Source organism: Pseudophryne corroboree, chromosome 1 (genome assembly GCF_028390025.1).
Source record: "Pseudophryne corroboree isolate aPseCor3 chromosome 1, aPseCor3.hap2, whole genome shotgun sequence".
Lineage (NCBI taxonomy): Eukaryota > Metazoa > Chordata > Amphibia > Anura > Myobatrachidae > Pseudophryne > Pseudophryne corroboree.
This window is the reverse complement of record NC_086444.1, coordinates 837,074,524-837,091,654: the sequence shown is the minus strand read 5'-3', so window position 1 is coordinate 837,091,654 and position 17,131 is coordinate 837,074,524. Positions and strand designations below refer to the sequence as shown.

Genomic DNA, 17,131 nt, shown 5'->3' with positions numbered 1-17,131 from the left:
AATAACCATAATTTCCACTCATTTTCAGTCTATTCTGAACACCTCACACCTCACAATATTATTTTTAGTCCTAAAATTTGCACCGAGGTCGCTGGATGGCTAAGCTAAGCGACCCAAGTGGCCGACACAAACACCTGGCCCATCTAGGAGTGGCACTGCAGTGTCACGCAGGATGGCCCTTCCAAAAAACACTCCCCAAACAGCACATGACGCAAAGAAAAAAAGAGGCGCAATGAGGTAGCTGTGTGAGTAAGCTAAGCGACCCTAGTGGCCGACACAAACACCTGGCCCATCTAGGAGTGGCACTGCAGTGTCACGCAGGATGGCCCTTCCAAAAAACACTCCCCAAACAGCAGCACATGACGCAAAGAAGAAAAAAAAGAGGCGCAATGAGGTAGCTGTGTGAGTAAGCTAAGCGACCCTAGTGGCCGACACAAACACCTGGCCCATCTAGGAGTGGCACTGCAGTGTCACGCAGGATGGCCCTTCCAAAAAACACTCCCCAAACAGCACATGACGCAAAGAAAAAAAAGAGGCGCAATGAGGTAGCTGTGTGAGTAAGCTAAGTGACCCTAGTGGCCGACACAAACACCTGGCCCATCTAGGAGTGGCACTGCAGTGTCACGCAGGATGGCCCTTCCAAAAAACACCCCCCAAACAGCACATGACGCAAAGAAAAATGAAAGAAAAAAGAGGTGCAAGATGGAATTGTCCTTGGGCCCTCCCACCCACCCTTATGTTGTATAAACAGGACATGCACACTTTAACCAACCCATCATTTCAGTGACAGGGTCTGCCACACGACTGTGACTGAAATGACGGGTTGGTTTGGACCCCCACCAAAAAAGAAGCAATTAATCTCTCCTTGCACAAACTGGCTCTACAGAGGCAAGATGTCCACCTCATCATCATCCTCCGATATATCACCGTGTACATCCCCCTCCTCACAGATTATCAATTCGTCCCCACTGGAATCCACCATCTCAGCTCCCTGTGTACTTTGTGGAGGCAATTGCTGCTGGTCAATGTCTCCACGGAGGAATTGATTATAATTCATTTTAATGAACATCATCTTCTCCACATTTTCTGGATGTAACCTCGTACGCCGATTGCTGACAAGGTGAGCGGCGGCACTAAACACTCTTTCGGAGTACACACTTGTGGGAGGGCAACTTAGGTAGAATAAAGCCAGTTTGTGCAAGGGCCTCCAAATTGCCTCTTTTTCCTGCCAGTATAAGTACGGACTGTCTGACGTGCCTACTTGGATGCGGTCACTCATATAATCCTCCACCATTCTTTCAATGGGGAGAGAATCATATGCAGTGACAGTAGACGACATGTCCGTAATCGTTGTCAGGTCCTTCAGTCCGGACCAGATGTCAGCATCAGCAGTCGCTCCAGACTGCCCTGCATCACCGCCAGCGGGTGGGCTCGGAATTCTGAGCCTTTTCCTCGCACCCACAGTTGCGGGAGAATGTGAAGGAGGAGATGTTGACAGGTCGCGTTCCGCTTGACTTGACAATTTTGTCACCAGCAGTTCTTTGAACCCCAGCAGACTTGTGTCTGCCGGAAAGAGAGATCCAAGGTAGGTTTTAAATCTAGGATCGAGCACGGTGGCCAAAATGTAGTGCTCTGATTTCAACAGATTGACCACCCGTGAATCCTTGTTAAGCGAATTAAGGGCTCCATCCACAAGTCCCACATGCCTAGCGGAATCGCTCAGTGTTAGCTCCTTCTTCAATGTCTCCAGCTTCTTCTGCAAAAGCCTGATGAGGGGAATGACCTGACTCAGGCTGGCAGTGTCTGAACTGACTTCACGTGTGGCAAGTTCAAAAGGTTGCAGAACCTTGCACAACGTTGAAATCATTCTCCACTGCGCTTGAGACAGGTGCATTCCACCTCCTATATCGTGCTCAGTTGTATAGGCTTGAATGGCCTTTTGCTGCTCCTCCAACCTCTGAAGCATATAGAGGGTTGAATTCCACCTCGTTACCACTTCTTGCTTCAGATGATGGCAGGGCAGGTTCAGGCGTTTTTGGTGGTGCTCCAGTCTTCTGTACGTGGTGCCTGTACGCCGAAAGTGTCCCGCAATTCTTCTGGCCACCGACAGCATCTCTTGCACGCCCCTCTCGTTTTTTAAATAATTCTGCACCACCAAATTCAAGGTATGTGCAAAACATGGGACGTGCTGGAATTTGCCCATATTTAATGCACACACAATATTGCTGGCGTTGTCCGATGCCACAAATCCACAGGAGAGTCCAATTGGGGTAAGCCATTCTGCGATGATCTTCCTCAGTTGCCGTAAGAGGTTTTTAGCTGTGTGCGTATTCTGGAAAGCGGTGATACAAAGCGTAGCCTGCCTAGGAAAGAGTTGGCGTTTGCGAGATGCTGCTACTGGTGCCGCCGCTGCTGTTCTTGCGGCGGGAGTCCATACATCTACCCAGTGGGCTGTCACAGTCATATAGTCCTGAGCCTGCCCTGCTCCACTTGTCCACATGTCCGTGGTTAAGTGGACATTGGGTACAACTGCATTTTTTAGGACACTGGTGAGTCTTTTTCTGAGGTCTGTGTACATTTTCGGTATCGCCTGCCTAGAGAAATGGAACCTAGATGGTATTTGGTACCGGGGACACAGTACCTCCAACAAGTCTCTAGTTGCCTCTGCAGTAATGATGGATACCGGAACCACGTTTCTCACCGCCCAGGATGCCAAGGCCTCAGTTATCCGCTTTGCAGCAGGATGACTGCTGTGATATTTCATCTTCCTCGCAAAGGACTGTTGGACAGTCAATTGCTTGGTGGAAGTAGTAAAAGTGGTCTTACGAGTACGACTTCCCCTCTGGGATGACCATCGACTCCCAGCAGCAACAACAGCAGCGCCAGCAGCAGTAGGCGTTACATGCAAGGATGCATTGGAGGAATCCCAGGCAGGAGAGGACTCGTCAGAATTGCCAGTGGCAGTGACATGGCCTGCAGGACTATTGGCATTCCTGGGGAAGGAGGAAATTGACACTGAGGGAGTTGGTGGGGTGGTTTGCGTGAGCTTGGTTACAAGAGGAAGGGATTTACTGGTCAGTGGACTGCTTCCGCTGTCGCCCAAAGTTTTTGAACTTGTCACTGACTTATGATGAATGCGCTGCAGGTGACGTATAAGGGAGGATGTTCCGAGGTGGTTAACGTCCTTACCCCTACTTATTACAGCTTGACAAAGGCAACACACGGCTTGACAAATGTTGTCCGCATTTCTGTTGAAATACTTCCACACCAAAGAGCTGATTTTTTTTGTATTTTCACCAGGCATGTCAATGGCCCTATTCCTCCCACGGACAACAGGTGTCTCCCCGGGTGCCTGACTTAAACAAACCACCTCACCATCAGAATCCTCCTTGTCAATTTCCTCCCCAGCGCCAGCAACACCCATATCCTCCTCATCCTGGTGTACTTCAACACTGACATATTCAATCTGACTATCAGGAACTGGACTGCGGGTGCTCCTTCCAGCACTTGCAGGGGGCGTGCAAATGGTGGAAGGCGCATGCTCTTCACGTCCAGTGTTGGGAAGGTCAGGCATCGCAAACGACACAATTGGACTCTCCTTGTGGATTTGTGATTTCGAAGAACGCACAGTTCTTTGCTGTGCTTTTGCCAGCTTGAGTCTTTTAATTTTTCTAGCGAGAGGCTGAGTGCTTCCATCCTCATGTGAAGCTGAACCACTAGCCATGAACATAGGCCAGGGCCTCAGCCGTTCCTTGCCACTCCGTGTGGTAAATGGCATATTGGCAAGTTTACGCTTCTCCTCTGACAATTTTATTTTAGATTTTTGAGTCCTTTTTTTACTGATATTTGGTGTTTTTGATTTTACATGCTCTGTACTATGACATTGGGCATCGGCCTTGGCAGACGACGTTGCTGGCATTTCATCGTCTCGGCCATGACTAGTGGCAGCAGCTTCAGCACGAGGTGGAAGTCGATCTTGAGCTTTCCCTATTTTTGGAACCTCAACATTTTTGTTCTCCATATTTTAATAGGCACAACTAAAAGGCACCTCAGGTAAACAATGGAGATGGATGGATACTAGTATACTTATGGATGGACGAGCGACTGCCGACACAGAGGTAGCTCCAGCCGTGGACTACCGTACTGCGTCTGCTGCTAATATAGACTGGATGATAATGATATAAAAATATATATATATATCACTACTGCAGCCGGACAGGTATATATTATATAATGACGGACCTGCTGGACACTGTCAGCAGCACTGCAGACTCCTAAAGTAAGCTACTAGTAGTATCAAGAAGATAGAAAAAAAAAAAACACCACAGGTAGGTGGTATACAATTATGGATGGACGAGCGACTGCTGACACAGAGGTAGCTACAGCCGTGGACTACCGTACTGCGTCTGCTGCTAATATAGACTGGATGATAATGATATAAAAAATATATATATATATCACTACTGCAGCCGGACAGGTATATATTATATAATGACGGACCTGCTGGACACTGTCAGCTCAGCACTGCAGACTCCTAAAGTAAGCTACTAGTAGTATCAAGAAGATAGAAAAAAAAAACACCACAGGTAGGTGGTATACAATTATGGATGGACGAGCGACTGCCGACACAGAGGTAGCTACAGCCGTGGACTACCGTACTGCATCTGCTGCTAATATAGACTGGATGATAATGATATAAAAAATATATATATATATCACTACTGCAGCCGGACAGGTATATATTATATAATGACGGACCTGCTGGACACTGTCAGCAGCACTGCTGACTCCTAAAGTAAGCTACTAGTAGTATCAAGAAGATAGAAAAAAAAAACACCACAGGTAGGTGGTATACAATTATGGATGGACGAGCGACTGCCGACACAGAGGTAGCTACAGCCGTGGACTACCGTACTGCGTCTGCTGCTAATATAGACTGGATGATAATGATATAAAAAATATATATATATCACTACTGCAGCCGGACAGGTATATATTATATAATGACGGACCTGCTGGACACTGTCAGCAGCACTGCAGACTCCTAAAGTAAGCTACTAGTAGTATCAAGAAGATAGAAAGAAAAAAAAAACACCACAGGTAGGTGGTATACAATTATGGATGGACGAGCGACTGCCGACACAGAGGTAGCTACAGCCGTGGACTACCGTACTGCGTCTGCTGCTAATATAGACTGGATGATAATGATATAAAAAATATATATATATATCACTACTGCAGCCGGACAGGTATATATTATATAATGACGGACCTGCTGGACACTGTCAGCTCAGCACTGCAGACTCCTAAAGTAAGCTACTAGTAGTATCAAGAAGATAGAAAAAAAAAAAAAACACCACAGGTAGGTGGTATACAATTATGGATGGACGAGCGACTGCCGATACAGAGGTAGCTACAGCCGTGGACTACCGTACTGCGTCTGCTGCTAATATAGACTGGATGATAATGATATAAAAAATATCTATATATATCACTACTGCAGCCGGACAGGTATATATTATATAATGACGGACCTGCTGGACACTGTCAGCAGCACTGCAGACTCCTAAAGTAAGCTACTAGTAGTATCAAGAAGATAGAAAAAAAAAACACCACAGGTAGGTGGTATACAATTATGGATGGACGAGCGACTGCCGACACAGAGGTAGCTACAGCCGTGGACTACCGTACTGCGTCTGCTGCTAATATAGACTGGATGATAATGATATAAAAAATATATATATATATCACTACTGCAGCCAGACAGGTATATATTATATAATGACGGACCTGCTGGACACTGTCAGCAGCACTGCAGACTCCTAAAGTAAGCTACTAGTAGTATCAAGAAGATAGAAAAAAAAAAACACCACAGGTAGGTGGTATACAATTATGGATGGACGAGCGACTGCCGACACAGAGGTAGCTACAGCCGTGGACTACCGTACTGCGTCTGCTGCTCATATAGACTGGATGATAATGATATAAAAAATATATATATATATCACTACTGCAGCCGGACAGGTATATATTATATAATGACGGACCTGCTGGACACTGTCAGCAGCACTGCAGACTCCTAAAGTAAGCTACTAGTAGTATAAAGAAGATAGTAAAAAAAAAAAACCACCACAGGTAGGTGGTATACAATTATGGATGGACGAGCGACTGCCGACACAGAGGTAGCTATAGCCGTGGACTACCGTACTGCGTCTGCTGCTAATATAGACTGGATGATAATGATATAAAAAATATATATATATCACTACTGCAGCCGGACAGGTATATATTATATAATTAATGACGGACCTGCTGGACACTGTCAGCAGAATGCGTTTATAGAATAAAAACACCACATGACGAGTGTTTTACTTTTTCAGGCAGACAATCACAATATACTGGTGGTCAGACAGTGGTCACTGGTCAGTCACACTGGCAGTGGCACTCTGGCAGCAAAAGTGTGCACTGTTAAATAATATGTACTCCTGCTACTGCTCCCCAGTCTCCCCCACAATTAAGCTGTGTGAGCACTCAGCACAGTCAGATATACATAGATGATGCAGCACACTGAGGCTGAGCACAGATATGGTATACTGTTACTGTGTCACTGTGTATCGGTTTTTTTCAGGCAGAGAACGGATTATATTAAATAATAATATAATAAAAAAACTGCACTGGTGGTCACTGGTCAGTCACTAGTAAACTCTGCACTCTCTGAGTACTCCTAAGCTCCAGTAAATCAAGTGTCTCACTCTCACTCTCTCTCTTCTAATCTAAATGGAGAGGACGCCAGCCACGTCCTCTCCCTATGAATCTCAATGCACGTGTGAAAATGGCGGCGACGCGCGGCTCCTTATATAGAATCCGAGTCTCGCGATAGAATACGAGCCTCGCGAGAATCCGACAGCGGGATGATGACGTTCGGGCGCGCTCGGGTTAGCCGAGCAAGGCGGGAAGATCCGAGTCTGCCTCGGATCCGTGTAAAAAGCTGAAGTTCGGGGGGGTTCGGATTCCGAGGAACCGAACCCGCTCATCACTAATAAGAACACATTTGTATCCAAGTAGAAGCAGAGGTCACAGTGTTAGCGGCCTTGTGAGTGCTGTGTGCGGGTGGGTTGGTTGTGCAATAGTGTTCGGCATATGTGTAAGGGACGTTATGTGTGTCATGTGTATAAATGCATTAATAATGTGCGGAAAATGTGTAAGGGGCACTATGTGTATCACTAAGTATATAAGTGCACTAATAATGTGCGGCATATGTGAAAGGGACATTATGCGTGTCATTATGTGTATAAGGGCATTAATAATGTGTGGCGTATGTGTAAGGGACATTATGTGCAATAATAAAGGTTGGCATAATGTCTAAGGGGCATTACTGTGTATATACATGCATTACTAATGTGTGGCATTATGTGTGTAACGTATAGAAAGGGCACTACTGTGTGATCTAATCTGAATAAAGAGAATTATGGTGTGGTGTAATATGAATAAGGGGCACTACTGTGAGGAGAAACGTTTATACGGTAAAGTGGTACTACTGTGTGATGTAATGTCAATAAGTGACACTATCGCATGATAAAATGTGTTGCATTACTGTGTGGTGTAATTTGAATTGGGGGTACTATTATGTGACCATGCCCCTTCCCAGTAAGAACACACCCCTTTTTGGACTGTGCATCGAATGTGCGCACTGTTCCTATTTTAAATATAGGTGGTAGGAACACCAAATTGAGGACTTCTATGGGTGAGGGTTGATGGTTCTGGGAAAGGGGTGCAGGGTCAGAGGCAGAACTACAGTAGTGGCAGTGCTAGGGGGCACCAGACAAACTTTTGCCTAGAGCATCATATTGATTAGGGCCGGCTCTGTCCATCAGATGTAAGATGACTACTCCCTTCCCCTTACCGATCAGCTTGATCACAGTCTGTTATTTTTTAATGTTTTAATCTGCAAACATTCTTTCTTTGTTAAATTGCATTTATTTGATTCCTTAGACACTGTGGGGGTCATTCTGAGTTGATTGCTCGCTAGCTGTTTTTAGCAGCCGTGCAAACGCTTAGTTGCCGCCCACTGGGGAGTGTATTTTAGCTTTGCAAGTGTGCGATCGCATGTGAAGCCGAGCGGTACAAAAACAGTTTGTGCAGTTTCTGAGTAGGTCTAAACTTACTCAGCCCTTGCGATCACTTCAGCCTGTCCGGTCCTGGAATTGACGTCAGACACCCGCCCTGCAAAAGCTTGGACACGCCTGCGTTTTTCCAACCACTCCCTGAAAACGGTCAGTTGACACCCATAAACGCCTTCTTCCTGTCAATCTTCTTGCGATCGGCTGTGCGAATGGATTCTTCGTTAAATCCATTGCCCAGCAACGATCCGCTGTGTACCCACACAACGCGCCTACGCATTGCAGTGCATACGCATGCGCAGTAGTGAACTGATCGCTGCACTGCAAAAAATGGCAGCGTACGCCGTACGATCAGGTCGGAATGACCCCCTGTGTTCTCTATAGCCTCTCTACCTAATTCCTCAAATGTCTCAACAAAGTATCCCTTTTCATATGGGAAGCTGAATGTGCATTTCTGTTTAAAATTAGATATACCCACATCTGGCTTAATACCTGGCAAACTGTTTTCTCATCAAAAAAATTCTGATGCTTTTCTGATGAACTTTTGAAGATGAATGCTTGAAAACTATCTACCTGATTGAAGGAAGTCATCTAAGTCCTCATTTAGGTAATTTCAGACCTTTCTCTAAGGATTATTCAAAATCACTTAATATACGTACCGGGCCAATCTAGAGTCAGCGACTCAGCGACAGCGAGGCGCGGGGCCGCATATCGCTATCGCTATGGGCTATACACATGGAGCGATATGTGCTTAATTTCTAAGCAATCTGACGAGAATTTAAGCACACATCTCTATGTGTGTTCCCCCCTTTAGTACCGTAACAAATATTTTGCCAATTTGCAGTCCCTGGTCTATAGGTTACACTATCCTCATTCCATGTTACCTGCATTTGACCCACAACATATGTTACTTGGATCTAACGCGCATTATGGACTTCATGCAGAGTTGTACCACAATTGGCATTTGTGTGCACAGTAACAAATGTGTATATTCACAAGTATGCAGATTTGTATGCAGGGTTGGCATCAAGAATTCTGGGGCCCAGGACTAACAAATAGGCAACCACCACCTCACCCCATGGCAGACGGCACTGCTCCTCTTTGCGCCAGGGTCAGGAGCATGATGCCAGCGACGCACTTCCGGCAGATCTCTCCAAAAATAGGAGTTGCTGTCACGCCACCAAGCACTGTGAAAAGTCCCTTTGCTGCCTATGTAATGGTTTTTCTATTACAGGGAATCTCTGAAGAAGAAATTGATTCTCCATGGGCACACTGGCGTGGATCTTCATCCGGTATACACTATTCTTGTAGGAAGTCTGCCTGTTTGTATAGGAATATAAAATCACCATCATACAACAGGTGTTCAATCAGCCCTGTGCCCCCTATATCACCTTTTGCCCCATGTCCCTTCCAGCCTCCTGTGACTCTCTAGCCTCCTGCCAAATGTCTCTCCAGTCTTCTGCCCACTGTCACTCCAGCCTCCTGCCCCCAGTCACTCCAGTCTCCTGAGTTCTGCCACTCCAGCCTCCTGCCCTCTATTACTACAGTATCTTGCCCCATGCATTTGCAGCCTCCTGCTCTCTCTTTTTACTGCGTCCTCTGTCACCTAAAGAGCCAACTTAACTTATTTTGACTGCCTGCATGCTTCTTTTTCTCCGTTGGCAAGCAGGCAGGGTCACCACTGGAAGTGTGCAGCTGGTGGCTCCACTTCACTCCATGGAGCATGGTGTGACAACATCAGCATTGCGCTCCTGGCAGCCCTGCCTGTTGCCAGGCAAAAATAGGAGGTGCTGCTGCTGTCACGCCGTTAAGTGCTGTGATTGACTTGATGGCGGCACAGGCTTTGTAGCAAATGGCGGCAGCACAGCAGTAAGGCAGTCGGGTAATTCGGCATACTGGCTACTAAGTTCTTAATGGTACGCCTTACTGGACTGTACCACCTTACTTTCACCACTGGTCCCCCCCTCTCTCGATCCGGACCCAGGATTCTAGTCCCGGCAGCACCCCCCTGAAGCTGGCCCTGGTTTTAGGAATATTGTGCTGTACCTGTACCCTAACCGTATTCTTGATTTGCTACTCATCATGGTCATCACCAGTCTACACTTGGTGCAAATGATGCGTCTGAAAACAGACATATTTATACGAACATCCATCTATACAAAGTCTGCAGTTTCGTTTGAGAACAATCCAGTTATAGTCCAGCTCTGTCTTTCTGGTCAGTAATAGAGATGCAATAGAAATGTTTATGACTCTGCATCAGTGATATAATGGACCTGAAAAGTGATACAGTTTGGTTGCTGATTAGTAGTTTGCGCAGACTTGATTAATAACATGGCAGTCTGTAAGTGGATAAATGGTATCAAATACTTGGTAATTTATGAGACTTATTGGGTAAATTGAAAATTAATTCAAAATAAAAAATGTAAAAGTTAAATAAAGTGGGGACGTGGCCTGGACGGGCATGGGATAGGACGTGCATCCTAAAGCTCCCCAGCCTATTGATCCTGTTACTCTATCCTGTTGCCAGTTAGTGTACTCCTTTTCCCTCTGTACCTGTGCCTGACCTATCACTGATACCTGTGGAGTGGTTTGGGGCTCCTTGCGGCTGTGTGACTCTGCAACCTGCTACTGCTCTGGGCTCCTGTGTGTGAGACGCACTACAGTACCATCTTGGATCCGGCTCTCCGACTGCCCAGATACCTTCTGTGGACTCCTGCGGTCTTAATTGCCCCTGCGAGGTTTCTTGACTGTTACTGACTCTGACTGGCTACTTGTGGGTGTTCCCTGCGCCTCTTCTTCTCCTGCTTCACTCTCCGATGTCCCGGTGTTCGGTGGCCATCTTGGTTTCTCCCCAGCTGCCACTGTGATTAGCCTCGTGGCTGCTTCGGTGCCTGCTACCGCCTTGTTATGCTCCTGCCCGCTTCAGGTTTGCTCTCCTGATATCCCTATTGGGAGAAACGTCTATCCTGTTATACTTACTACCATTTCCCCTACGGTGTTCGTCACTCCTGGAAGCTGTGGTTCTCCTGTTCCCGGTCTCTATAGCTGTCTCTCTGTGGCTGAGCATTCAGCACTTCCCCTGTCTCCTTTTCTTGTGAGTCTCATGGAGAAAAGTCTTCAAGCTATCTTGGAGTCAGGGGATAGGATGGTGGCAAGAGTGGCGGAGCTCCATGCTGATTTATACCTTGGCTGCTTGGATTCGAAACCCTCTGTAGTCTGCCTGGATGCTGTGCCTGAGAGAATGGAGGAGATTGTACCTCAGCAACTTCTGGAATTGGGGTTGATACCAGTCATTGTGAGTGCCCTTTGTGCTTTCCCAAAAATGACTTGAGATCTCCTTTGACAACATTTGCCACATCACCTTTATATTGTGAATCACTTGCTGTAGTATGCCTGGATGCTATGCCCGAGAGAGTGGTAAGGAATGCTCCTACACAATTCATGAATTCATGGTCGATACCCGCCATTGCAAGTGCTCCTCCTGATTCTTTGATACTTTCTCTCTTGAGACTTCCCTTGTCAATATTTGCCACACTAACCTTGCATTGCGAATCTCCTGCTGTTGATTTTTTATGTTCGGATCGGAGGGTCATTCGTCCATGGCAGTTGGGGAATTGTGTTTCTTCTGAACTTATGTGTTGGGTTTATGTGTCTGTCCTTTAGAAGTTCTTGTGCTGCTGGTTCTGCAGGCCTCCAGTCGGGCTGTCCCACCTTGAAGGATTCTGTTGCACTTTTGCTGTGCCTCATATTGTCACTGTATGCATTGTCCTATATTTTGTTTATTGGTTTATTTCTATTATTTTTATATCCTGTCTGTATATTATCGCTGAACTACCCTTTGTGTTTGATAAATGGCTCTGTCTCCTATCTCTCAGAGTCTAGACACTGGCTCGTTGATCCTAGGCTGGGGTCACAATTCCTTAATGGCTTTTGGGACAGTTGATGTACACACCATGCCTTTAGGGTTTACGGAGTTGGTTACCCCCAAGTTTTAGTAGTGTAGATAGGGAGGGACATTTGGGGATCTAGGTAGGCCATAAGTTGGGGGGGGGCTTGGGGGGGGGGGAGGGGTTTGATGCTTTCCATGCTTTAGGGGTGGTGGGTTGATGCATTTTTGCTGTACTCAGCTCGATGGCACCAAATTGCTTATGTTCAGTGTTGGGAGGACATAGGGCCTAATTCAGACCTGATCACTCCTCTGCGAATTTGCAGAGGTTTGCGATCAGATAGTCCCCGCCCAGACAGAGTGAATACCCACCCCGTGCAAGTCTGTCAAGTACTAACACTCCCAGAACATGGGCAGTTACCACCTCCAAATGCCGGCTTCCTGTCAATCAACTTGCGTACGCCTAGTCATAAAAAAGACGCTGGATTTTGTCAAAGTTCGGCCTCGTGCGTGCGCATTACGATCCGTACACATGCGCAGATGATCGATAATCGGCTGCCTTGTGAATTCGCACAACAGCAATCAGGTCTGAATTGGGCCCATAGTTGTAGCGATAACCATTGTACTCCTGATTCAGTGGTGTGGAGAACTGGATGGCGCCTCCGGGTTCCTGCCTCACTTTTTCTATAAATATGTGTGTGTTGATTTGCTTTCTTATATTCACGTGTGCTGACCTTGTATCCCAAAAATATGCTGTTTATCTAAGTGTAAATATTAAAAAACATAAATAAACACAATAAAAAAAACTTAAATAAAGCAATTTAGTTGATAGTTATTTTCAATTAAAGCAGTGAAGATTGAAAGTAACAACTTGGGGGGGTCATTTCAAGTTGATCGCAGCCAGCAACTTTTTGCTGCTGGTGCGATCAATTAATTCCCACCTATGGAGGAGTGTATTTTAGCTTAGCAGGGCTGCTTTCACTTGTGCAGCCCTGCTATGCTAAAAAAAATTGTGCTGTTGAAGAGTAAGGCTGGATCTACTTACCCTGTGCGACGGATCCAGCTACGTTCCTCTCGGCTTTGACGTCAGACATCCGCCCTCCGTTTGCCTGGACACGCGTTCGGACGACCACTCCTCGAAAACAGCATCCAACGGTGAGTATCCGCCCCGGAATGCCTCTCCACTGTCAATCTTCTTGCGATCGGCGCTGCGTCTTCTTTTTTCGCTGTGCACGCCTCGCATGCGCAGTTCCAACCCATTCGCACCGCAGCGAAGAACTGCTGCGTGCAAATGGGTCGGAATGACCCCCAAGATTCTTTAATTAGACATATGGTTTTAACTGTCCTTTATAGGAAATTGTCTACTGTATGGCTGTAATTTCGCTGTGTCCAGGACTAATGATTCAGTTACAAGGACATGTATGTTTTTGTTTAGGTACAATTGGTGGCTATGTATTAGGTAAACACAAGCTAATTGATTTGTTTTCTCTGATCCATCTGCTTTCTCCGAGATGTGGTGTCGCAGTGATGGGATCAGGATGAAGAAGGAGGAAAAGCGTAGTCCTGGTGCTGATGAGGGTGGACAGTCAGGTGATTCCTGTTGCTAGAAGCCCAGTGATTGTAAAATAATGTTGATAGAATGTTTTGTTCATACAGGAAGCAGACTTCATCAGGGAAGGTGTGTGGTATGAAAGAACTATTTGACGCCACTGTCAGACTGGCTCTGAACACTTCTAACTTCCTAATCCACCATCCCTCACTGCTTTACACCCTGGCTGGTGGCACATGTTGTACCACCCTAGATAGAGCTCTGCCTCCTGGTAGCACTGATAATACCCTAAAAATATGGCACTACAAATGTCCAGCAGTACATTACAAATGTCGGCCCTGTCCTAAGAGAAATATATACTAGTATCCCATAACTTGTTAAAATAAATAGTACTGCCCCCATTAGGTGAACTATATATAAATGTTAGGGCCTCTCTGGAGTAATGTATTTATTTATATAATGTTTTGCATCCTAATTGGTCACAGTTTAAACGGCTTGCGGTTAGACCAATCTCATTTGACTTAACCACATGTATTTATTTATTACACTAATACGCACCTTCCCCCTCACTGGTACAGGACATGCTTGGCAAGTTTTGCAGAGTCCCCTACAGGAAAGTCCCAGTGGAGGACCCTACTCGCAAGGTTACAATCTCTTAAATAATAAGAATTTGGTCCATGACTTACCCTAAGTGCTACATATTGTATATTAGGCCAGTCAGAGTAAGAATAAAAACTGCTTGTTAAGCTACTGTATATGACACACGCACACAGCAATGTGTGACTGGGGTCAGATGGTTATTTGAGTATGGAAAGAGAACACATGTAAAGCTATGTACACACTAGAACGATGTGCGTAAACTATTTCCCCTTAATTCCTGGACAGACAATATTGCGCGTACACACTGAGCTATTTTACAAACGTCATTTGTTCACATTAAACAATATGGGGGATATTCAATTGTTTGAAAAATCAGTTGGGTGTCTGTTTTTTCCTATCTAATAGACAGGAAAAAACAGACACCCAACCAACTTTTCAAACATTTGAATTCCCCCCTATGTGTCAAAAAGCTCACAATATCGCCCCATCAAGGCTGCATGCAGGTCCAACAGTGGATGTCTCAGGCAACCCGCAGGAGTGCTAATTGTATGCTATATCGCGTGTACACACTAGTCAATATCGCAAAAAAACAAACGATATCAGCCATATTGTACACAATATTGTCTAGTGTGTATGCACCAAAGACATAGCTACCATAGGTGCAGGGAGTGCAGCTGCTATGGGGCCCAGAGCTGAGAGGTGACAAACTCCACGTCAGAGTTACATGTGTTATATATATTTTCACCATTGGGAGGTACATTGGGGCCCTTACAAACCTTTGTCTTGGGACCTGCAATATATCTAGGTATGCTCCTGGACCTGCTCATTATAATGTGGTTAAAAATTGACTGATTTTCATTATATTATAATATGAACTGGAGCACTTTAATGTGGCACAATATGAAGTGGAGGCACAATGGTGTGGAATAATATGATCTGGGGACACTGTATGTCAAAATGTGAATTGGGAGTACTGTGTTGCATAATGTGTATTGGCAGCCCTACAATATGACATAATGTGAACTAGGGAACAATGATGGTTCTCAAAATAAACTACGGCACTACTATAGGACATAACATTAAGAAAAGCCCCGTACACACAGGGAGAGATGTGTGCTGAGCGCATACGCGCATGCAGAGGGGGGTTTCTGAGTACCTAGAAACCCCCCCTGGCCGCCGATCTATCGCACAGCAGTTTACCGATTTTTATTTTTATTTTATTTTTGTTTAATACATTTCCTTTGCCGGAGCCCCGCGCGGCTGCAGCAGCTCCCTTACAGACGCCCTGACTGCCGAAATGTAGGGGGAGCAGCTCCTCCCACGCTGATCACGTGGTGGGGCTTGCGACCGCAAGAGGCACATGGTGCGGCACAGTCTTCTGTGTCTTCACTCCCCGCTGCGGCACTGACTCCAGGTGATGTGGGTGTCATTATTTCATATTATATTATGCTCTCCTTGGTGTGTGGAAACAGGGGAGAGATGGTTGTGGCGCATGTCTTCTGTCTATCTGGGGGGGTAGAGGATGTTCATGGTTCCTGTGTGCTATCTATGTGGGGGAGGGGGGCTGGTCATGGTGCCTGTGTGCTATCTATGTGGGGGAGGGGGGGTTGTGGTTCCTGTGTGCTGTGTATGTAGGAAGGGGGTTCGTGGTGCCTGTGTGCTGTCTATCTACGTGTGGGGGGAGGGGGGGTTGTGGTGCCTGTGTGCTGGCTGTCTATACATGTGGGGCGGTGGTCATGGTGCTTATTTGCTGTCTATCTATGTGGGGGGTGGGGGGAGTGGTCATGGTGCCTGTGCCATCTATGTAGGTGGTGGTGGCGGTCTTGGTGCCTATGTGCTGTCTATCTATGAATTTTTAATTTCATAGATCTATAATAAGTTATTTGGAAACCCCCCTTTCAAAATCCTGCGTTTGCCACTGCAGCGATCTGTCACAGACCGCTCAGCACACATATCTCCCCCGCTCAGCACATAGCGCGCTGTGTGCTGAGCGAGGCGGGAAACACGCTCATTTCATCCGGCGGTGAAATGAGCGACCTACTAGATTGTGCCTGCATGCAGGCCAATCTAGTTGCAGCGATAGCGACGTGCATCACTATCGCTGTAGGCATAGAAACAGAGAGATCTGTGCTTAACTTCTAAGCAATCGCGTCAGATTGCTTAGAATTTCAGCATGGATCTCTCCGTGTGTACCCCCCTTAAGGCACTTCAATGGTTCAGAAAATAAACCAGGGCACTATTATGGGGCATATAATTCACAACTGCTGTGGAGAGGTGTCTCTCTGGAAGCATTGGAACAGGGGGTCCTTCAAAATGTTGCTATGGGGCCCACAAAGTTCTTGCTACGTCCCTGGTACGCACCCTAAGATTTGAGACAAATGTGTGGTTTTAATTATGTAGAATCGTTTATACCCCTTTTCCACTAGCTCTTTTAAACACGGGTGAATGCGCGGGGGCGCGCATTTACCTGTGTTTTTCCCTAGTGGAAACGGGTCCCCCAGCAAATTCCCGGATCAAGTGATCCGGGAATCCTACCCTGGTAGCTAGCCGGGTTGAACACGTGTTCAACCCGGCTAGCTGTCTAATGTGAACGGGAGCCGTGTCGAAGCGACACGGCTCCCATTCACAGTGCATAGGGAGGGCGGCGCTGGGAGATCATGTGATCTCCCAGCGCCGCCCCTGCCGCGTCACTAGCGCGTCACCAACCCGGCAATTGCCGGGTTGGTGAGCGCTGTCTGCAGGGGGCTGTAGCACGGGTCGCAGCCGTGTCAGACGACACGGCTGCAACCCGTGCTACGCTAGTGGAAAAGGGGTATTAGAGAGGTTTCAGCCAGGGCCATATAAAGAGAGTGTAATAGATTTGGAAAAATGATTAAAATCTGCTATCACTTTTCCTAATCAGATTTTAAGCACTTTATCTAGTCTTTCTTTAACACAACTGTATTTTAATTCTCTAATTTTAATTTCTCATTTTAA

At 46.3% G+C, this 17,131-nt stretch overlaps 1 protein-coding gene across 1 annotated transcript in view; it reads left to right on the top strand.

Moving 5' to 3' along the window:
• ARHGAP24 (Rho GTPase activating protein 24) overlaps positions 1-17,131 on the top strand; it is a 1,566,862-nt gene that overhangs the window by 556,382 nt on the left and 993,349 nt on the right. The window lies entirely within an intron of this gene.